Source organism: Trachypithecus francoisi, unplaced genomic scaffold, assembly GCF_009764315.1.
Source record: "Trachypithecus francoisi isolate TF-2019V2 unplaced genomic scaffold, Tfra_2.0 Lachesis_group17, whole genome shotgun sequence".
Classification (NCBI taxonomy): Eukaryota; Metazoa; Chordata; class Mammalia; order Primates; family Cercopithecidae; genus Trachypithecus; species Trachypithecus francoisi.
The window spans coordinates 83,924,692-83,948,807 of NW_022681462.1; the positions used below are offsets into that span (position 1 = coordinate 83,924,692).

General features: G+C 37.1%; 1 long non-coding RNA gene across 2 annotated transcripts in view; it reads left to right on the top strand.

Annotated features, from left to right (window-relative positions):
- The first annotated feature begins 3,456 nt into the window (after positions 1-3,456).
- Positions 3,457-24,116, top strand: part of LOC117062635 — a 138,883-nt gene continuing 118,223 nt past the window's right edge. For both annotated transcript variants that reach the window (XR_004428471.1, XR_004428472.1), the window contains exon 1: positions 3,457-3,645. This is a non-coding gene — a long non-coding RNA (uncharacterized LOC117062635). The remainder of the gene's footprint in view (positions 3,646-24,116) is intronic.

The window sequence follows — 24,116 nt, forward strand, 5'->3', positions numbered from 1 at the left end:
AATCAGTTGGACCTCAGATTTGGTCAAAGTACTTCTAGTTGATTTTCCAGAGGGTATGGATCCCATCGAAGTGGTGATACTGTGATCCTGAGAATCTGCTCTGACCACTTGTTTGGTAGATATTGGGGCAGTAAACCATATGGAAGTTAGATTCTGTCACTCTAAAGATTTTCTCCTCCTTTTCTTCCAGGGTTATATGACTATTCTTCTTACTACAAGAATGGCAAAATTATAGTGGAAGAAACTAACCGTTGATTTTTTTTTTTTTTTTTTTTAATAACCACAGAGCTCTTTGATCATCTGGTAAGAGCTAACAACCTCTTATAGAAATCTACAAATGCCCGGAAAATTTTGCACAGAACTTCAAGAGGTTACTCAGCTCCTGAAATCTATCCATGGATCACCCCCCCAACCCCAAACTCCTTAATTAAGATGTTTACTGTGACAACTGGAGGATCAGGTTCATACCTTACTCATCTCTGTCTGTGACATGACTTTTACCCCTGACCCAGAGCCTTCAATATTGCCCCAGAGACCCACCTTGCCTTACAGTGTGTTAATAGTGGAGCCACACCAATTTACTCAGGCAGGATGTGTCACTGATACCTCCTCAGTGCAGATATCAATTTTCTGTAAGAATGTCCCGGTGGCAAAAGTTCACACAAAACACCGTACATTAAGAATACAAATACAGCAAGTCTGGGGTGACTGATTTTCTACATTGTTCTACTTTCTGCCTCTCACTATAGTTTTTGTGTGTAGTGACAGGCCAGACAGACAGACCACACTTCCCACTTGGCTCAGACTCTGTCCCATACTCTGGCTCCTTCTCTTTTGTTTCTCCATGAGCCAAATTCGTTAGGAATTGCTCTGAATGAAACTCCTGGAAATCTCTAGGATCCCAGCTCTTTGTGATGTCTTTGTTACTGATGGGTAATTGTTACCTGTTGTGACATTTAAATATTCTTAGTATTCTCTCATTGTTTCTGACTATCATTCTTCTGTAGCTAGGTCTTTGAGAGCAAGATGTCTATGGGTACTACCCCTTGGGGCTGAGAAAATGGATCAATCGAGATACGTTTCAATACTGGATTGAACTATTAAAGCATTAGGCAGGTGGCATGGCTGAATCAAAATAGTTTTAGAAACATTGGAGTAGGAAGGGCATGCAGTCTCCTCTGCATTTTTCTAACTTTTTGAAAGTGATGCATTGTAATAAATCTTTTCCCCATTACAATAGAGTATACAAAATATGTGTAATAGAGACAAAACTTACCTGAAACAAAACTTACCCACATTACATGTGCTGCACTCTACTTTCTATTCTGTTCCATTTTATATTAAAAAAAAAAAAAAGAAACGCTGTTCACTGCCCATTACATGGATTTCATGAACCATGAATAGGTGGCGACTTGTTGGCAAAACACTGACTTATCCCATGGGACTGGATTTACAAGGAATTCTACCCTGCCTGGCATTCTTCTCTAAAATCCATAAAAATGTTTTTTTATTTATTAATTTACATAATATTCAAAGAGAATCCTTATGACAGTTCTGAACTGGGTTTTATATTTGGTTTCACAGATAACAAGTGGCAAAACTCAGTGCCATAACCAGTCTTAGCATTCCAAATTGAGGGCTATTTCCACCTTATCATGCTGCAATCTATCATCTGATTTTTCCCTGTCTAGACTCCCCACCTTGGTTGGAAGTACCACAAAAGCTAGGAATGTACCTTAGCCGTGCTAGGTACCCAGGAGGCACTTAATGAATATATGATAAATGGAATGGAATAACACTCTTGGTCAAAAGCCATGTCTTGGCTTGGCATGTTTTGGGACATCTTTGTTCCAAAACCTTATATAATTCTCTTTTTTCTTTTCTTTTTTTAAATTATACTTTAAGTTCTAGGGTACATGTGCAAAACATGCAGGTTTGTTACATAGGTATACACGTGCCATGTTGGTTTTCTGCACCCATGAACTCATCATTTACATTAGGTATTTCTCCCAGTGCTATCCCTCTCCCAGCGCCCAACCCACCAACAGGCCCCAATGTGTGATGTTCCCCGCCCTGTATCCATGTGTTCTCGTTGTTCAGCTCCCACCTATGAATGAGAACATGCAGTGCTTGGTTGTCTGTCCTTGTGATAGTTTGCTTAGAATGATGAAAACCTTATGTAATTCTTAATAATCATACTTTCTTCATACTCTATGCGCTACTCATTAAGGGGTTGGCACTGGAAACATTTCCCAAGCTTACAGGGTATTCTTCAATGAACATAGAGGAGCTACTGAGAGCTAAACACTCTTTGGTTCCTTCCTGTGATTGAGTTTTTCCCAGAGCTCAAAGAGAGAATTTCAGAAAGGCCAATAAAAACCCCCAACAGGGGAGTTTTTGTTTTTGCTAGTTTTCCCAAACAGCTGGCTTCCCTAAGGCTGTAATTTGTAAGCCTGGTTTCTACCAGACTCTAAATCCATAATCAATGATAACCTATCAAGCATATGCTCTAATTTATGTTACCTTGGGCCTTTTCTAGCCAAAACCAACATCCCTCAGGAAATACCAAAATACGTCTGTCCTAAGGTAGATACCTTACGTCTGGGGAGGTAGGGGTGGACAGCTAAGACTTGGTACTGAACAGGCACTGAGTAATCGTCTAATGAATGAAGGAGTATATGGATAAATAATCAAAGTGTGAATGCCTGCTATACATATGTAGGTATTCAGAATATTTTATATGCATTTATATATGAGGCTCTTTTCCCTGATGACCTAGGAAGAGAAAAGATGGCAATAACATAGTCCTGTGGGTACTTGGGAAAGAAGTCAGGTGGAGAGAGAAACTGAAGGGAGCAAAGGGAAGGTAAGGAGAGAAGAAAAAAAATGAGAGGGAAACATCTGGCTGAAAAAGCAGGGAGGCCAGCAGCTCTGAATGCGGATCACAATCTTTGTTAGTCATCTTTATCTTACTGGTTACTTTGCTGGACTCAAAGTACATGTTTCCTATGGTGGAAGCTCCCTTGTTTACTTATTCTTCCTGACCCAGGTTTAAAAGGCCTGCCTAACCATCTCAGTAGGATTTTCCTAGCTGATATCCTTCTGAGCTGTGGTAGAGAACAGGGAAGCAGTGCCCTCGTGGCTCCTGGATTTACAGTTCCTGAGGAAGAACTGACAAATAGAGGGAAGACTTCCCTAATATCAAGTGAAGTAGAACCTTCTGGGCAGGAGATGTTGCAATGACAGGGCTCACCTTTCCACCTCGTGTTTGATGAGGCTTTGAGAAAAGAGCCACATTCTTTCCAAAGTCAGGTCAGAAGCCTTTCCACACTTTGGTTTCCCAATTCAGCACCCGTAATGTCAAATAAAATGAAGGTCCTTGCCCCAAGTGAAGTCATCAGCAAATATCTCTTTGCTCTCCGGGGGATTGTGTTCTCTCACAACATCTTTTGGAATTATCACTTCATACTGAAACAAGGGTTTCATCTTTCCATGAGATGAATGGTGATGAAATTAAGGCCAGGGGCTCTGGGGGCAGAAGAGAAGCCTGGTGCCACTCGTATGCCCTGGATAAGCAGTGAGATGAAGAGCACAGCCTCTAGAGCCAGAGTGTCTGGATCTAAAATTGGCTCTGCCAACAGGCATGTAAGTCACATATGTTTTATATGCTTCATGTGAAAATGGAATAAAAGTCTTATCTATAGGAATAAATAAGTCAATAGAAGTGACGCACTTAAAACAGTGTCTGCGTATAGTAGGCATTCATTGAGGTGCTGGTTATTACTGGGATGTGAGAACAGAAACAGTCATTTGCTCAATCCCAAGTTTATTTTGGTACTTTGTTTCTTTATTGTAATAAGGACCAGTGGTTTCAAGAATCCTAGAATGTTAGAACTGAAAGGAACGTTCATTTTATGGCTATATGAGGCTCAGAAAGAGTGGAGCCCTCCAAGGCCATGCAGCTACCTGCTGGCAGATTCAAGACCAAACACCAGGCTTCCCGTTTCTAGACCACTCTCCACTCTACCACCCTCCTTCCTTGGAGGAGGATGTCCAGGACCAAGAAAGTGCTCTTAGGGCAATGATAACAACTGAAACTGTAGTAGCCCCTCCAAGGGCTCCCTTGTCACTACAAAGATAATCTTAAGTTGGTTCATTCATTCATTCACTCAGCACTGATTTTTAAGTTATTCTCAAACAGTATAGAAAAGCGAAACACAGTTCTCATTCTTAAAGAGCTTCTACTGAATTAAAGCAATAACATATGAAGATAAAATTATACAATAATACAATCATTTATATTATACAATATTTATAAAATTATATTTCATATAATTTTTATTTGATTTTTTGTAAATATTTATTTACAAATATATTTTATATTTATAAAATTATATAATAATACAATCATTTATATTAAGTGTCTAAGTATTAGACAGCTTAGATATATTCTATCTAATCAGTTGCCAGTAAAAGAGTTTACAATAAAGTTAGTAACTTTATGAATTACTAAAATAAATGAAACGAAGCAAGCAAGGAAAAAGATGTGCAAAGTAGTTTGGAGGTTCAATAAGACAAAAAAAAGACACCTGGCTAGAAGGATCAGAAAAGTCTTCATGCAGTAAGAGTAAGTGGCATTAGATATGGGTGCTGAAACATGAATAGGTAACAGAATTAGAATGTGACCTTTTCCTTCTCCTCCATGAATAATTACTTTCTAAATATAAATATATACAAATGTATACACATACGCATACAAAAAAAATGAAGTACAATTCTATATACATTTTCTGTGGAATTTCAAAGACAAGTAAAACATAATGAATCCAAAAGGCAAGAACTTCCAGCACTTCCACCCTTATTCTGTGCAAGGCAGTTGAAGAATAAGAGGGCTTGTTTTAAGAATTATCATCACATATGAACTCCTAGTTCATATATAACAGTGGTTCCTAACCTTTTTGACACTAGGGACTGGCTTTGTGGAAGACAATTTTTCCACGGATGGGGATCGGGAGTGAGATGGGACTAGGGATGCAGGGGTGATATTTTCAAAATGAAACTGTTCCACCTCAGATCATCAGGTGTTAGATTCTCATAAGGAGTGCACAACGTAGACTCCTAGCATGAACAGTTCACAATAGGGTTCATGCTCCTATGAGAATCTAATGCTGCTGCTGATCTGGCAGGAGGCAGAGTTCAGGCCATAATGCTGGCTTGCCTGACACTTACCTCCTGCTATGTGGCCTGGAACCTAACAGAACGGAGAGTGGTACCCGTCTGTGGCCCTGGGCTTGGGGACCCCTGATCTATAGGATACAAGACAGGTCAGTCCTCACAAGGAAGAAGAATGGTCATGATCAGATTTGGAGAGACAAGCTAATAGACTGGATTTCTATTGCCACCATGCCTGTGTATCAGGGGAGGTCTTAAATAAATTAGTGGATAATACTGCAGGAGGACAGTCAGAGCCATTGCAGGACTCCAGGCTAGATAGGGAAGTGGGAATAAAAATAGAGAGGAGGAGATTTGTTCTATAATACAGACTGTTTTCCAAGGCAGCTACGCCATCTTACATTCCCATCAGCAATGAAGCGGGGTTCCAGCTTCTCCACATCTATATTATCTTTCTTTTTGATTACAGTCATTCCAGTGAATATGAATTCATATCTCATTGTGGTTTCAATTTGTGTTTTCCTGATGGTTAATGATGTTGAGCATCTTTCTGGGTGCTTATAGGCAATTTAGAAATCTTCTTTGGGGAAATGTCTGTTCACATCCTTTGTCCAGTTTTAAATTTGGTGGTCATTTCATCCTTGAGTTTTAAGAATTCTTAATTATGGCTACAAGTCCTTTGCCAGATATATGATTTGCAAATATTTTCTTTCATTCTTTGGTTTGTCCTCTTACTTTCGTGATGGTATGTTTTGAAGTACAAATGTTTTATAATTTTGATGAAGTTCAACAATTTATGTTGTTTTTTCTTTTGTCACTTACGCTTTTATTGTCATTTTTAGGAAACCACTAAGAAACCAAGGTTGCACAGATTTACTTTTATATTGTTTTTCTAAAAGCTTTATGGTTTTAACTTTTACATGAAGGTCTATGATCCATTTTGAGTATTTTTTTTTTTTTTTTTGGCATGGTGTGAGAAAGTGGTCTAACTTTACTTTAAAAAAATAAACTTTACTTTTTAGAAATTTTAGATTTACAGAAACATTGAGAAGATAGTACAAAGATTTCCCATATATGCTATATTTCCCCTATTAGTGTGGTATACTTGTTACAACTAATGAACCAACGGTGATAAATTATCATTAACTGAAGTCCATAATTTATTCAGATTTTCTTAAGTTTTACATAATCTGCTTTTTTTTTTTTTTTTTTTTTTGGATCTCATCAAGGATACCATATTACATTTGGTCATCATGTCTCCCTAGGCTTCCTCTGGCTGTGACAGTTTCTCTGACTTTTCTTGCCTTTAATGACCTCAACAGTTTTGAGGAGTAGTGGTAGGACATCATAAAGTGTCCTTCTATTGGAATTTAACTGATGTTTTTATCATGATTAGAGATACATGCCTTTAGACTGGGCTAGGGATAGATATTTTGCAAATATTTTTTTCCCAGTCTGTGAATGGTTCTTCATTCTCTTAAAAGTGCCTTTTGCAAAGAAGAACATTTTAATTTTAATAAAGTTCAAACTATCATTTTCTTCTATATTTTCTTTTGGAAGTTTCATAGTTTTGTGTTTTACATTTATGTCCAATCCATATTGAGTTACTTTTTAAAAAGTTTAAGGTCTATGTCTTGTTTTCTTTTATTTATTTATTTATTTTTAAGATGGAGTCTCTCTCTGTTACCCAGGCTGGAGTGCAGTGGCGTGACCTCAGCTCACTGCAACCTCAGTCTCTTGGTTTCAAAAGATTCTCCTGCCTCAGCCTTCCAAGTAAGTGGGATTACAGGCACTCACCACCATGCCTAGCTAATTTTTGTATTTTTAGTAGAGACCGGGTTTCACCATGTTGGCCAGGCTGGTCTCAAACTCCTGACCTCAAGTGATCTGCCCTCCTCAGTCTCACAAACTGCTGAGGTTACAACATGAGCCACTGCTCGCAGCCTATGTCTTGTTTTATAGTTTTACACATAGACTTCCAATTGTTCTTGCACATTTGTTGAAAGGATGATTCTTTCTCCATGGAATTGCCTTTGCTCCTTTGTCACAGAAGACATGACTGTTTGTGTGGGTTTATTTCTAGGCTCTGTGTGCCATTCCAGCGATTTGTGTGTCTGTTCTTTCTTGAGTACCACACTGTTTTAATTGCTTTAGCATCATAGTAAGTCTTGAAGTTGGGAAATTTCAGTCCTTTGACTTTATTCTTCTTTAATATTGTGTTCGGTATTCACGGTCTTTGGCTTTTTCATATAAACCTTAGAGTCAGTTTGTTGGTACCCATAATGTAGCTTGCTGTGATTTTTATTGGGTTAATATTGAATCTATAAATCAATTTATGAAAAACTGACAGTATTAAATCTGTCAATCCATAATTATGGACTATGTCTGCATTCATTTAGATCCTTGATTTTTTTAAAATCAGAATTTTGTAGTTTTCTGCATGGCTACCCTATACATATTTTGTTAGATTTATTTCATTTTTCAGTGTTACTATAAATAGCATTTTATTGGTATATAGAAAAAACATCGACTTTTGTATATCAGTCATGTAACCTGGAAACTTGATATAATCACTTTTTAGTTCTAGGACTTTTTTTGGTGATTATTTGGGATCTTCTGCATGGATAATCATACCATCTGTGCATGCAGATAGGTTTTTTTTTCTTCCCAACTGGTACATTTTAAATTTCTGTCTAATCACACTAGCTAGGACCTCCAGTACAATGTTGAGTAGGAATAGTGAGAGAGAGACATTCTTGCTGTGTACACAATTCTTTGGGGAAAAATTTAGTTTTTCGATATGATGTTAACATATTTTTTTTCTTTCTTTTGGTAGCTGTTCTTTTTCAAGTTGAGGAAGTTCATCTTTATTTTTATTTTGTTGAGAGTTTTTATCAAGAATTGCTTTTGGATTTGTTAAAGTGCTTTTTCTGAATTAATTGATATCATCATGATTTTTCTTCCTTAGCTAGTTGAGGTGCTAGGTTATATTCAGTGTTGTGATGGGTTATATTGATCTGAATGTTGAACCGGATTTGAATACCTGGAATAAATCCCACTTGGTCATGATTTGTAAATCTTTTTTATACATTGTTGAATTTGATTTAATATTTTTAAAGGATTTTTGCTTCTATGTTCATGAGAGATATTGGCCTGTAATTTTCTGTTTTGAATGTCTGTATATTAGAGCCCTATTGATGGGCTGGTAAAGTCTGGGAGGGGAAACATTCTACAATCTTATGGTTAAATATCAATGTTTTAGTGTGCCTGGGTCCCTGGCATAAGAACTTCACAAGTGTTTCATAGCTCCCTTCACTTTGATAAGACAAGAAGGATATAGAGGGCTGGAGGCAGGAAAATGTACTTTCTCCAGTTGGGATTAGGCTCTGGTAAAATCTTTTCCCTGCAAAGTAGGCCTTGGTTATGGAGCATGGTCTAGACTTATCTCAAAATATGAACTTTTTTCTATTACCTGCTAGAGCCATGAGAGTTTTCTTAGCTCTCACTATGAAAACCTGGTGGGGTTCCTAGAGGTAAAGCCCATGAATGTGTAGTGCTCCTTTGTATGACTGAGGCCTCCATGGGTTTCTCACTCACAGGCTAGTCCACACTTAGCGTCCAGCAATTTGTCAAAGTTACCATTTTCATTTTCCTATCAATTTATGGCACTAGTGATTCCTTCTCCAGGTAAGCTGATCTCAGTGACTCTCTGGGTTGGTTCGACTATCTGTCCAGATTTTGGAATGGCTGCCCTGAAACCTCAGTTCCCTGATGGATCCAAGCAAAGTGATTGACTTTTAGTTTATTCTTTTTTTTCTCTTATTGTAAGATTGGGAGCGATGACTTCCAAGCTCTTTACATGCAGGGCTGAAACTTAAAGTTCCAACTTCATTCTTTGCACTCTAATACACAATTGTACCAGCATCATTTGTTGAAAAGACTCTTCTTTCCCCATTGAATCTTGTGACACTCTTGTCAAAAATCACTTAACCATAAATGTGAGAGTTTATCTCTGGACTCTCAATTTTATCCTGTTGATCTGTGTGTCTACTCTTATGCCAATACCACACTGTCTTGATTATGATAGCTTTGTAGTAAGTTTTGAAATCAGGCAGTGTGAGTCTTCCAACTCCATTGTTCTTTTTCAAGATTGACTATTCTGGTTTCTTTGCATTTCTGTATGATTTTTAAGATCAGCTTTTAAATTCCTGCAAATAAGGCAGATAAAATTTTAAAGTACATTCCCTGGAATCTCCAGATCAGTTTGGAAAGTTTTGCTATCTTAACAGTATTAAGTCTTGACTCATTCCATTTATTTAGGTTTCTTTAATTTCTTTCAAATATGCTTCAGAGTTTTCAATGTACAAATATTATACTCCTTTTGGTAAATTTATTTCTACATATTTTATCCTTTTAGTGCTATTACAAATAACATTTTTTAAAGTTCATTTTTAGATTGCTCATTGCTAGTGTCTAGAAATAAAATTGATTTTTATGTATTGACCTCCTATCCTGCAATCCTGCAAAACTTATTAGGTTTTTTTAATCTTTTTTTTCAGGTTTTTTTGTGGTTTTGGGTGTTTCTTTTAGGGTGATCAGTTAAAGCTTCTCTATTTCAATAAAAGTGAATTTAAAAATGCCCACAAGAGTTGTCAACTGGATTATTATACTAAAAAACTACTCTAGGTAAAGTTTGGTGATAAGATGAACAGTAGCTAGAATGAGTTATGGAGTTGAGAGGGGGTATTTTTGTCATGGGCCCAACTTGAGAGTGTTTATAGGCTGAAGAGAAGGAGCCAGTGGGAAGAAAGTTTGGTATTAGAGAAAAGTAGGAGATGGTGGATGAAGAAGTGGCAAAGGAGTCAGAAGGGAGTGGGTTAGGTGTAGCTACTGGTTCTGAAATACCTTAAGGTTTACCTTGTCTTCCTAGATGTTGGGGAATAGATATGAATGAACATGTGGACTGGAATGTACAATAAAAAAGTTGACAGGAAGCAAGATGCTGGTGGGGAGTATGCTTGATAACTTCAATTTCTCCATGACATAGGAGTCCAGGGAATTTGCTGAAGGGAGAGGTTTTGAGGAGAGTAGTGAGGTTTGGAATAATTATTTAGAAAACAATTTGGAATTTGAGAATTAAAGTCATCTTTTTAATAGAAAGTCTTTCTAATTAAAAATCTCTAAAGTCTTTTAATAGAAAGAATTATATTTTAAGAGGATAGAAAATTCTCTAAAGTTTTTTTAATGGAAAGAATTCTGTCAAGAGGAATAGAAAATTCTCTAAAGTCTTTTAAATAAAATATTCTCCATATTACTAAGGCAACTGAAATCAGACCAGAATGAAGGCAGATGTCTGTAAGATCCCTGCTGTGTTTCCATCTTCTGGATGGTTTGCCAAAAAAGTCTAAGAAAAATTTTAGTTAAGCATTTTGTAACGTATCCTGTGACCAAGACTTACTTAGCTTTGATCCCCATTACCCCAATCCCTTTCCCGAATTCTTTATTGTCTCTGAAATAGATCAATGAGGAAATGGTTTCTTTCCAAATCTCTGTTGGGGATAATAAACCTGCTATATGCCTGGTAGGATGATCATGCTTCTGCCTCAAGGCTTATAAAGAAAACCCTGGAGTATATCCTCTGATGTAAAAATTAAATCCCAGCTTAACCGTGAAATCCTGGAATCTACCTCTTAAAATCTGCTCCAACAGAAACCGAAGTCTGAGCTAGTATTTTTTTCTTCCCCAGAGTTGTGCTTATGCATGTAGATGTGTTGTGGACTGAATGTTTGTGTCTCCCCCAAAGGTCATATATTGAAACCTTAACCCCCAGTGTGATGATATTTGAATATGGTGCCTTTGGGTGGTAAGGTTAGGTATGGTCGTGAGGATGGGGTGCACATGATGGGGTTAGTGCCCTTATAAAAAGAGATGTGAGAGAGCTTGTTCTTTCTCCTTCCATGCTTGCAAAAGAGGTCATGTGAACACATAATAAGAAGGTAGCCATCTGCAAGCCAGGAAGAGAGCCCTCACTAGAACTTGACCCTGCCAGCACCTTGATCTTGGACTTTCAGCCTCCAGATTGTGAGAAAATAAATGTCTGTTGTTTGAACCACCCAATTCATATTTTGTTATGGCAGCCCAAATAGATTAAGACATATTTTGGTATTGAGAATTAGGGTGCTACTGTAACCAATACCTAAACATGTGGAAGCAGCTTTGAAACTGGGCAATGGGTACTGGGTAGAGGCCAGTAAAGTTTGTTGTTGTTGTTGTTGTTTGTTTGTTTGATTATTTTTATTTTTGTAGAGACAGGGTTTTGCTATGTTACCCAAGCTAATCTTGAACTCTTGTTCTCAAGCGATCTTTCAGCCTCAGCCTCCTAAAATGCTGGGATCGCAAGTGTAAGCCACCATGCCCTGTCAAAATACTCCCTTTTTTATTATTATACTTTAAGTTCTGGGATACATGTGCAGAACATGCAGGTTTGTTATGTAGGTATAAACGTGCCATGGTGGTTTGCTGCACCCATCAACCCATCATCTACATTAGTTATTTCTCCTAATGCTATCCCTCCCTTATCCTCCTACCCTCTGACAGGCCCAGGTGTGTGATGTTCCCCTCCCTGTGTCCATGTGTTCTCATTGTTCAACTCCCACTTATCAGTGAGAATATACAGTGTTAGGTTTTCTGTTTCTGTGTTAGTTTGCTGAGAATGATTGTTTCCAGCATCATCCATGTCCCTGCAAAGGACATGAACTCATCCTTTTTATGACTGCATAGTATTCCATGGTGTATATGTGCCAAATTTTCTTTATCCAGTCTATCATTGATGGGCATTTGGGTTGGTTCCAAGTCTTTGCTATTGTGAACAGTGCTGCAATAAACATACATGTCCGTGTGTCTTTATAGTAGAATGATTTATAATCCTTTGGGTATATACCCAGTAATGGAATTGCTGGGTCAAAAGGTATTTCTGGTTCTAGATCCTTGAGGAATCACCACACTGTCATTTATGGCCATACTGCCCAAAGTAATTTATAGATTCAATGCCATCCCCATCAAGCTACCATTGACTTTCTTCACAGAATTAGAAAAAACTACTTTAATTTCATATGGAATAAAAGAAGAGCCAGTATAGCCAAGACAATCCTAAGCAAAAAGAACAAAGCTGGAGGTATCATGCTACCTGACTTTAAACTATACTATAAGGCTATAGTAACCAAAACAGCATGGTACTGGTACCAAAACAGATATATAGACCAATGGAACAGAACAGAGGCCTCATGAATAATGCCCATATCTACAACCATCTGATCTTTGACAAACCTGACAAAAACAGGCAATGGGGAAAGGATTCCCTATTTAATAAATGGTGTTGGGAAAACTGGCTAGCCATATGCAGAAAATTGAAACTGGACCCCTTCCTTACACCTTATAAAAAAATTAACTCAAGATGGATTAAAGACTTAAATGTAAGACCTGAAACCATAAAATTTCTAGAAGAAAACCTAGGCAATACCATTCAGGACATAGGCATGGACAAAGACTTCTTGACTAAAATACCAACAGCAATGGCAACAAAAGCCAAAATTGACAAATGAAGTCTAATTAAACTAAAGAGCTTCTGCACAGCAAAAATAACTATCATCAGAATGAACAGGCAACCTACAGAATGGGAGAAAATTTTTGCAATCTATCCATCTGACAAAGGGCTAATATCTAGAATCTACAAAGAACTTAACCAAATTTACAAGAAAAAAAAACATCAAAAAGTGGGTGAAGAATATGAACAGACACTTCTCAAAAAAAGACATTTATGTGGCCAATAAACATGAAAAAAATCTAATCATCACTGGTCATTAGAGAAATGCAAATCAAAACCACAATGAGATACCATCTCACACCAGTTAGAATGATGATTATTAAAAAGTCAGGCAACAACACATGCTGGAGAGGATGTAGAGAAATAGGAATGCTTTTACACTGTTGGTGGGAGTGTAAATGAGGTCAGAAGAGTTTTGAGTTGCATGCTAGAAATATAAACATTAAGGATGGTTCTGGCATGGAAATAAGGAACATGTTATTGTAAACCGGAAGAAAAGCAATTCTTGTTACAAAGTGGCAAAGTACTTGGCTGAACTATGTTCTGGTGTTTTGTGTGAGGTAAAAATTGTAAGCAATGAAACTGGACATTTAGCTGAGGAGATTGCTAAGCAAAGTGTTTGAAGGAGCAGCTTAGTTTATTCTGACTGCTTATAATAACATGCAAAAGGAGAAACATAAATTGAATAATGGATTTTTAAGCAAAACGTTTTGGAAAATTCTCAACCTATCATTATTGGCAAAGAAGAAGAAAGCTTGTTCTGAAGAGAACACTAAGGGTGTGGCTAAACAACCATTTGAAAAAGAGATCATGGGTGCAACTCACGGACTTAATCAGCCATCTCATCAGAGGCTGGGAATAGAGATTGGATTATGCCATTACAGATACTGCCAGTTTGAAGTAAAGGAGACAGAGAAGGTGGTAGAGAATGGAGGAAGGCTATCAGACTTTTTGGATTTGACAGGATGAAACCATAGAGTATTTTGCTTTGAACATGTGCTGCCTTTCAAGAACAGAGAAGGAACCCAAAGATGATTCAGAGAGTGGGCTGCCACCACTCTCACTATGGTTGGAGCCCGGTGGGACAGGCTGCCTCCACCTCAGTTTCAAAGGGTAGTACTGTGCCCAGCAGATCATGGATGGGGACCTTTCTGAGAATTCAATGGATGGAGCTTCCCCCTACCCTCAGCTGAGGTAATAAGGCTACCCCCACAGAACAGAAGGGATTGGGCCACCCATAGAGCTGGGGGGTGACACTGCCACTCCAATGAGCCTAGAGAGGGCAGAACATCAAACCAAAGCGGATAATTCTTGAACTTTAAGACCTAATGGAATTTGCCTTGCTAGATTCGGACTTGCTATCACCTCTTTCTTCTTTTGTAGTTCTCCCCTTTGAAATGGGAATGCCCATCCTATGCCTGCCCCACCACTGTATTTTGGAAGCATGTAATGTGTCTGGTTTCACAGGCTCATCACTAGAATGGAATTTTTTTGCTTCAGGATGAATTATACCTCTAATGTTACCCATATTTGATTTAGATACTATTTAGATGAGACTTCAGACTTAAGAACTGATGCTAAAATGAGTTAAGACTTCAGGGCTATTGGAATGGAGTGAGAATATATTTTGCATATGAGAAGAACATGAATTCTGGGAGTCCAGGGGTGGAATGTTACAGGTTCAATGTTTATGCCTCAACCCCTCTGCCATTTATGTATTGAGGCCCTAACTCCCAATGTGATGGAATTTGGAAAGTGGGGCTTTTAGAAGGTAATTAGGATTAGATGAGGTTGTGTGGGTGGAGCCCTGTGAGAAGAGACATGAGGGAGCTTGCTTGCTGTCTCTCTCTTCCTGCACATATATGTATACGAAGAAGAAGTCACATGAGCACATGGTGAGATGGCGGCCACCTACAAGCCACAAGAGGAGAACTCAGAATGAAACCTACCTTACCAGCACCTTAATCTTGGATTTCACCAGACTCCATAACTGTGAGAAACAAACTTCTTTCTTTTAAGCCATCCAGTCTATGGTATTTTGTTATGGCATTCTGAGCTAAGACAGGAGTTAATATTTATTAAATACCAACTATGTGCTGGGCACTATGCCTCATTGAAACAAAACTAGGAAGTAGGTATAGTATTTCCAATTTGCCTATGAAGAAAATAAAGCTCAGCATGACACAGCTAGTAAGTGATGGCAGATATCACATTGCCCTCCGCTCCAAAGAAGCTAAACTGATTTATTCTCTCACCAACCATCCCCTCCCCACACACTTACCAACCTTGATAACTAACCACCAATACAGAAGTATGTCTTATTGGTAGGGTTTGATTTCATTTCTCCCTTTTTCAAGCTAATGATTAAAAATGACTGACAACTTCTGAACTTGGTACAAAATATTGTCTTTGATATAATATGAGCAGGTATACATCTATGTTACTTTTTCAATGGCTATATTTTGTATTATTGCATATATATACCTCTTACTGTATCTATTTATTGAACAAACCCCTATGCCCCATAAAACACTTTTAAGTTGTATCAAGTCCTTCTCTGTTCAAGAAAAACAACAACAATTTTTAAAAGATACTGCAATAAACAGCCAGTATACCTATCTTTGTGGTTATGTGTAAGTTGGTTGGTAGGATATAGTCCCAGAAGTAGAATTGATGTTCAGAAGACATAAAAATTTTGTATCTTATGTAGTCTTCTCTACTAAAAAAATTTATTCTGTGTTTTCTTCTAGTTCCTCTATGATTTCATTTTTTTACCTTTATTTCTTGGATTTATTTGAAGTTTATTTTGGCATCAATAGCAGTGAAAGGTTGAACCTTAATAATTTTTACTAATGCCATTTATTGACAAATCAATTTTTCAACATTGATTTGAAATGCTGTTTTTATTGCATAAAAAATCTTCATATATACTGGTCATCTTCTGGACTATCAATTCTATTTCATTGATCTAGTTTTCTAAGTTCAAATTATTTAATATCCCCATAGCAGCATGCTAAAATGCAAAGGCCCTAGAATGAGGATTCCTGAGGTCAAATCCTAACTCTACCATTTATGAAATATGTGACTTTAGCCTAGCCCCTAAAGTGTATTTGTTCTTCATCTTCCTCATCTCTAAAAAGATAAAATGTCAAACTAGTATTGCCTAATGACTTCTTCCCTAAGCCAAAATCTTAAGATGGACGGAAGAGGGAAAGGAGTTGAAGGAACTCCTCTTAAGAAACCATAATCAGAAAGTCACGCATACACACACAAACCCATGAGGATTCATTGAGAAGCAGAAGACTGCTAGGGACTTATATAGGTAGAGAGTGGTGAATTGGAAAGGGAAGGCATCAAGGGGACCTTTTAGGAAATAACTTGAGAAAAGGAGATTCTAGTTTTACCCTGTTTTATTACCTACATTGTTCTGGGGGAGTTGAGCTCAGAGGTGAGATTAGGGAAACTGAAATTGGTTTGGAACTGAGTGATGTGTTCCTAATACACTGTAAAATTTGGCTGAAGCTTGCCTTTTGGGTGAATATCAGAGGATACTCAGAGCCCCACAAAATAGCGGTCTCAAAACCCAAAACAAATAATAATGCAACTGAAGGAATATACACTAATGATGAAGCTAGGACTCCCAGGTTCGCCCTTTCCCTACTGCTCTCCCAAGGAGGAAGGTAGTAGTACCAGCTCGAGCCTTAGGATAACATCACACATCACAGTGCTGAAGGCCATCATGGACGATAGCCTCCACTAAGACAGATGAAATATCGAAGTTAGCTGGCAAGTGGCTGAGTTGGTATTTGAACATGCTCTCTGATTACAAAACCTGTGTTCTTCCTACGAGGTAATTTTTCTCCATTGGTGGAATTCTTCAATAATGACAACAGTGACAACTTTCCTCTTGTCATTCAATATGTGACACTATTGGATCCTAAATTTCTTTTAGTATAATGATTATAATAATAACAATAAAAAACTAGACAGGAGAATTGCTTGAACCCGGGAGGTGGAGGTTGCAGTGAACCAAGATCGTGCCATTGCACTCCAGCCTGGGCAACAAGAGCAAAACTCTGTCTCTAAATAAATAAATAAATAAATAAATGTTTTTTTCAAAGTTACAGAATGTTAATAGGGGGATATTTAGTTGCTTGACATTTTCTTGTCTTGGCTTTTATTCCTCAAATCTGACACAATACAAGAGACTTCTAACTGGCTTCAAGGATCTCCTTAGCCTGGCTGATCCTAAACTCATCATAAGAGATGTCCCCAAAAACAAGTATGACTGTGTCATTTTTTAAATTCAATTCAGAATCCCCAATGGTTACCCACTGACTACAGGCCAGATTCCTCATTATGAATCCTATTTTGTGCTCATTATCCAGGAAGGGGTCATAAGATATTAGAGGGATTCTTGAGGCACTGTTCCTGTTAGTGTAAGGTTAAGGGATTAACTGAACATCGGATAATCTCTGAGGTCCGACTCAAACTCAAGTTTTCAAGTCCCTGTACCAATAGGCTTCAAATTATCTCCTAAGCCTCGTCTTCTCTAACTCCTTGATATAAATCTATCTTTATTTCTTATGTACTTATAATTTTTGCCATTAGAAATGTATTTTCATGTAAGTTCAGAATGCATAAAGCTTGATATTTAAGAACTCAAGATCAATGAAGCCTTTTCCTTCTGCTTCAATGACTTTATTAATTCAGGTCTTCATGTTCCATAAATTGTCATTGATTTAGTAATTTGATGAAAACATTTATATACAAATATTCCACTAAAATGTAAAGCCTGTAGATACCAAGAAGTTTATTCAGCCATAGATAGAGTCTTAGAATAAAACACTCTGCGTACACATAAATGAATAAGATATAAGAATATAATTGAAAAGCACTTATACTGGAGGAATTTGATTATGTATGTCCCTGGAGATAAAATTTTATTAGAATCACCTTCTCTCCATCCTGTTTTATTTCAAAGACCTTTCATATAGTACATTGCTTTTATATTTAGAGTTTATGCCTAAATCTAACTCCATTATTCTGTTAGTTACTTTACTATTTATTTGTTTAAAAAAAGATTTGAAATGCTGGAATACAGTAAACCATTGCAAAGCTTCACAAAGTTCTAAATGCTTCTGGACTCTTTAATAACTGAGTTATCCTAGATAGTTGCTTTCTATGTAGCTATTCTTTTTAAGAACAGCATATTAAAATCATTTTTGTCATTCCAAAAGAAATTTTTCTACAATGAGGGCATCCTCATCAGAGGATAATGAACATAGTATTTTAGTTATGATTAAGATCATCACTAATCTTTTCCCTTTCTTCAGTACCATTTATTGGGTGAAGTTGACTACACAGAGTCTGTATAGGACAGGAGTGCTTTCATTTTCATTCATTCCAAAATAATTTGAAACTTCAATTTTGTTATTTTCTTATCCAATGAATTATTTAGAAGTGACTTAAAATATCTAGCTGTCTGGGTTCAATTTTTTAAAAATTTCTAATTTTAACATACTATGGTAAGATAAGTGGTTTGTATATATATATTTAAAATTTTGCTGTAATTTCCTTTGTGGCTTCTGTAAGGGCATTTTTTTGGTAAATGTTATCTAAGTAAATTGTGTATTCTCAATTAGGTGTAAGTTCTATGTATATCTATTAGCATAAACTTATTAATTTTATATTTAAATACTCTATATTTTTATTCATAGTATATCATAGTAGGAGACTGTAACAGACCACTATGATGTGATGTGTATTTGTTTTCTTTTGTGATTTTACCAAATATTTAGGTATTTCAAAATGATATTAAGGCATTTTAGGTTCATGATCATTATATCTTGCTGGTAAATTATTTGACAATGTGAAATGCCCTCTTTTGATACTTTTAATGCTTTGGCTTTCAATTCTATTTTGTCCGATACTGATGTTGCTGTTCTCATCCTATTGTTAATACCTGCCAGGTGTAGCATTTTTCTATTTGCGTCTACTGAAATTTTATTTTAATAATTACATTTTTTAAAATTTCCAGGGTTTGACTTTGGTTTGTTTTATCACAGATAGCTCCTCCTTCGTTATTTTGATGCCATACTATATTTGAAGACACTAATTAAACTTCTTAAGAAAAGTCCTGGCCAGGCGCAGTGGCTCAAGCCTGTAATCCCAGCACTTTGGGAGGCCGAGACGGGCGGATCACTAGGTCAGGAGATTGAGACCATCCTGGCTAACACGGTGAAACCCCGTCTCTACTAAAAAATACAAAAAACTAGCTGGGCGAGGTGGTGGGCGCCTGTAGTCCCAGCTACTCCGGAGGCTGAGGCAGGAGAATGGCGTAAACCCGGGAGGCGGAGCTTGCAGTGAGCTGAGATCCGGCCACTGCACTCCAGCCTGGGTGACAGAGCCAGACTCCGTCTCAAAAAAAAAAAAAAGTCCTTTTCTTACCATCTATTAAATTTTTCATAGTTGTAATTCTGTTGGGCTGTTATATGTATTTTTTATGGAGGCTACATGCTAAATGTTGTTGATTCTCGACTGTTCATCTTGCTGGTTTGAATTCCCTCCTAGACTCCTTACACTTACACTCCCACAACCAGCCTTAGGGAAGGTATAGAAACAGCTTTTGAGGTTTGTGCTCCTCACTGTTTTCAGTGAGAATGAGGGAAAGTTGGGACGGGTATTGCTGGCCCTGCCCCTCATTCTTAGGCTGGCTTCTGTGCAATGACAGACTTGAACTGGTAGAGAGGTAAAGAGTGGAATGTACATGGCATGAGCAGTGGATGAGCAGTGTACATGAGTGGATGCCTCAACTCATTTTCTTATCATCTGCATTAGCTTTCACCTCCTGTCTAGTCCTACCTTCTACCACCTCTAAGCATGGGTACCCTTGGTAATGCTCCTGTCTTCTGTGGTGGGACTTTTTAAAAGTTTCCAGTACAAATTCCAGGCTACAATTACTCTCTGCAAACTCAGCCTGTGTACTTTTAGACTTTCAGGGATTTCTCATCATTTTGATTAGCGAAAAATCTCTCTTTGAATTTAGAAAACAAGCTATATATTCATATACTTAAAAAATAACTTAAGGCTTAGAGTGGAAGGACAGAAGCTGAAAAAGGAGAGGATATCATTGTGCAATTAGTGTTCCCATCTTGAAAGTGAAAGCCTCCACTTTTATTTTGTGTTGTTTTCTTTTTTATTGATATTAGGGATAATAAGCAATTGTTACCTACTTTGTAAATATTTGTTACATGTGCCTTTTAATTTCATTTCAGGTAATTTCAGAGATACAGATGTTTTACATTTTAATGAGGACAAATCTGTTCATTTTTTACTTTAAGATTTCTGGTTGTTGTGTCACGCTCATGAGGCCTTTTTACTCCACAATTTTAAAAGTTTCCTGTATTACCATCTGAAATTTCATGGTTCACTCTTTCATATTTAGATATTTCATATTCAGATATAGATCTATGAGGACTTTAGTTTTTGGTTTAAGGTGAGATTTCGTATGTTTTCCATTCTCCCTTTTCCAAATAGGAGTTTTTAATTGCAGTTGTTCTACTGCTCCACTAATTTGTTTTGGGTGGGTAGATGTAGAAGAGCATTTAACATGTTTACTTGATAGTTCATCAAATCATAACGAACCATATACATATTTGATGTACTGGAATGTGCAGCACTGAGTTCTTGACTTTTGAGATGAGTTCAGTAACTGCCTGGGGTTTGGGGTCATCTTCCTTTGGGGGAAGATGAGTGTGAAGAAGGGTATGTGAAGGTATATAGTAGCGAGAGAAGCTGACTGCAGCAGAGAGCACAAAGTGTCCACCAGAACAATCTTCCAATTCTTCCTTTGGGCACACAGCTAGAGCCCACCTCCCTGCCTCCTTCAGTTAGGTAGAGCCAGGAGACTAAGTTCTTTTTGGGGCAGTGTCAACAGCCATGCTTGCCACACCCATAGAAGCCTTCACTTGTACTTCATCCTTTTTGAAGGCTGGATGTAGATGAAAAGTTTCTAAGAGATGGGGCCAGGAGATGCCAGGGTTCTGAAGGACTGGAAAGACTGCATGGGGCAATTGAAAGCTGCCTGCTGAATGTTTTGCCTTGAACTGACACTCAAGTGAAAATAAGCTTCTCAAGGTAAGACAGGAGCAAAGTATCAGTTTCCTTTAGATAATCTGGGAGATACGCTTTTTTTTTTTTTTTTTTTTTTTTGAGACAGAGTCTCCTTCTGTCGCCCAGGCTGGAGTGCAGTAGTGCGATCTGGGCTCACTGCAAGCTCCGCCTCTCGGGTTCACACCATTCTCTTGCGTCAGCCTCCCTAGTAGCTGGGACTATAGGCACCCGCCACGCCTGGCAAATTTTTTGTATTTTTAGTAGAGACGGGGTTTCACCGTGTTAGCCAGGATGGTCTTGATCTCCTGACCTCGTGATCCGCCCTCCTCGGCCTCCCAAAGTGCTGAGATTACAAGCGTGAGCCACCCCGCCCGCCCTGAGATATGCTTTTTGAGTTAAGAAGATTCCTTTTATTTCTAACTTACCCAGTGGCTTTGATGTTGTTTTAATCAGAAATGAGTGTTAAATTTTATTAAAGATTTTCACACCTATTAACTGTATCGTATAGATGTTCCCCTTAAATCATTATATGTAATAAATTCCAATTATTACATTAATAGAATCCTTAAAGTAGAACTATATTTAAATATGACCATAAGATGGTATTCTTTTAATGCAATGCTGGATTTCGCTTTGTTTATAATTTTTGTGTATGTTCAAGTGTTTCATTGGTTTATAGTTTTCTTTTCTTCTTTTTTTTTTTTGAGACGGAGTCTCGCTCTGTCGCCCAGGCTGGAGTGCAGTGGCCGGATCTTGGCTCACTGCAAGCTCCGCCTCCCGGGTTCATGCCATTCTCCTGCCTCAGCCTCCTGAGCAGCTGGGACTACAGGCGCCCACCACCACGCCCGGCTAGTTTTTTGTATTTTTTTTTTAGTAGAGACGGGGTTTCACCGTGTTAGCCAGGATGGTCTCGATCTCCTGACCTCGTGATCCACCCGTCTCGGCCTCCCAAAGTGCTGGGATTACAGGCTTGAGCCACCACGCCCGGCCTATAGTTTTCTTTTTTAATCCTCTTTTTGTCCAATTTTGTCACTGAGTTTATGCTAGATGCAAACTGAGAAGTTTATCAGCTTTTTCTTTGGTCTTTAACAATTTATATATCATGAGTTATTAGGGCCTCATGCCCTTTGAAGAACATATGTATATATATTTACTATCGTTCTAATTTCTTCTAGTGTTATTGATCTATTCATTCTTTTCATTAAGATTGTAATATTTATGTTATGTCCTCTCTTTTGATTTAATCTTTGTTCAATTTTATTAGATTGTCACTGGTTATATCAGTTTTTAAATTCCTGCCATGCACCTGCTCTTACTGATTACAGTTTCTAAGGGCTTATGTGTTGTCAAAGTATGTGAGTTCTAACTTCACAATTTTACCATTTTCTAACTTATTTATTTTTGCTTTTATTTTTATTTATTCCTTTCTTTTGCTTTCCTTGATTTTATTTTGTTGTTCCCTTTCTAATTCTGTGAGGACTGTTCATTTTTTCTTTAATTAGAAGGCATTTGGGGCTATGAAGTTTTCTATATTCCACAAGTTTTGATTAACAATATCTTGTTCTAATGTTTTCTAAGTAGTCCATTAATTCATAAAATTCTTCATCAAATGGCTTCTATAATAAGAAACTAAAATAGCATGCCTTATGTCAGTCTCTTACAAGCAGAATATCTTTCCATTTCTCCATGGATTTTGGAAGTATTCCAGGCTACATTTTACTTTCAGTAACTCGTATCAGGTGAAAGAGTAAGGAACCGAGCTAATGCCGCATTCCTCTGGAGTATGTTTGGTATTTTTCAGGTACAATCTTATACAGGAAAGTCTTTTTTAGAATTATAGTCTTACTGTAAACAAAAAGGAACCCGAATCTTTATAGGTGATCTGTTTCTTTTTTATTACTAATTGGGAAAACGTACATACTTAACTATGTGTTTATCAATATTAAAACTTTTGAATTCCAAAATTACCAAAAATATGAGAGCTTTAAGTAATAAAAATTGGTACATTTCATCTTTAAATATTTAATGGCCATATGTATGAAATAAAGTATAATATTAATTTGACATGGCAATTTCTATTTCATTTTCTTTATTTATGGAATTAGTGCTGTATAGAAACTTAATATGACCATAAAAAGCCTTTCTGTTATCTGCCATAGGGATTTAAAGATACATTTTCTTTTGTCTTCTCTAATCATCTCATTTATTAAAATTAAAGTTTCATGTTTTTAGTAGAGTCCTTGAAGGAGAACTATATTTAAATAAGACCATGAAATGGTATCCTTTTAATGCAATGCTGGACTTTGCTTATAATTTTTGTAAGTATATTAAAATGTTTTATTGGTTTATATTTTTCATTTTCATCTTAATTTTGTCCAATTTTTGCATTGTGTTTATGCTAGATGCAAACTGGGAAGTTTTCAGCTTTTTCTTTGGTCTTTAATAATTTATATGCCATGACTTATTAGGGCCTGGTGCCTTTTTGAGGGATGTATTCTTACTATGGCCCTAATTTCCTGTAAAGAATTCATTTCTTAGGAGCCTGTAAATTTTCTCTCTGCTCTACATCATTGCACCAGCAACAATAATTATTAGCTGTGTGAACTTTGGCAAATATCCTAACCTCTCTGTGCTTCAATGTCTTCAAATGTAAAGTGGGGATAACCACAGTTTCTATCTCACAGGAATTTTCCAAAGTTAAGAGTCTATAACATAAAGTATTTACAATAGTTCTGGGGATAATGTTAGTGCTATATATGTTAGCATTATTATAATATTTTTATTATAACATAGAAGTAATCACAGCTGCCTCCATTGAAAAGCTTATCACTATTTTTTCTCATTATTAAAGTGTCCTTTATGTGTGAAGGACATTATATAAATTGTCATCATCTTGTCCCAAACCCAGTGATGTGGGTGTTATTACTCTCCATATGAGAAGCTAAGAGAAGTGAAACAATTGTCAAATTCACAAGGTAGCAAGTGATATCAGTGGCATTTGAATCCACATTTGTCTGTCACTAAAGTCCATGCTCTTCCCATTATATTACCCAGCCTGATGTCACTCTGTCTAAAAAATCTACTTTCATAACCTCTTTCTGCCATCACCAAAGCAGAGCTGCATCTTTTTTGGCACACTGAAAAGACTGTGCTCCTCTGGATTGAACTGCAGGTCTTCAGTGACATTAATGATTTACTGTTGCTTATCTCAGCTTACCCCAGATAA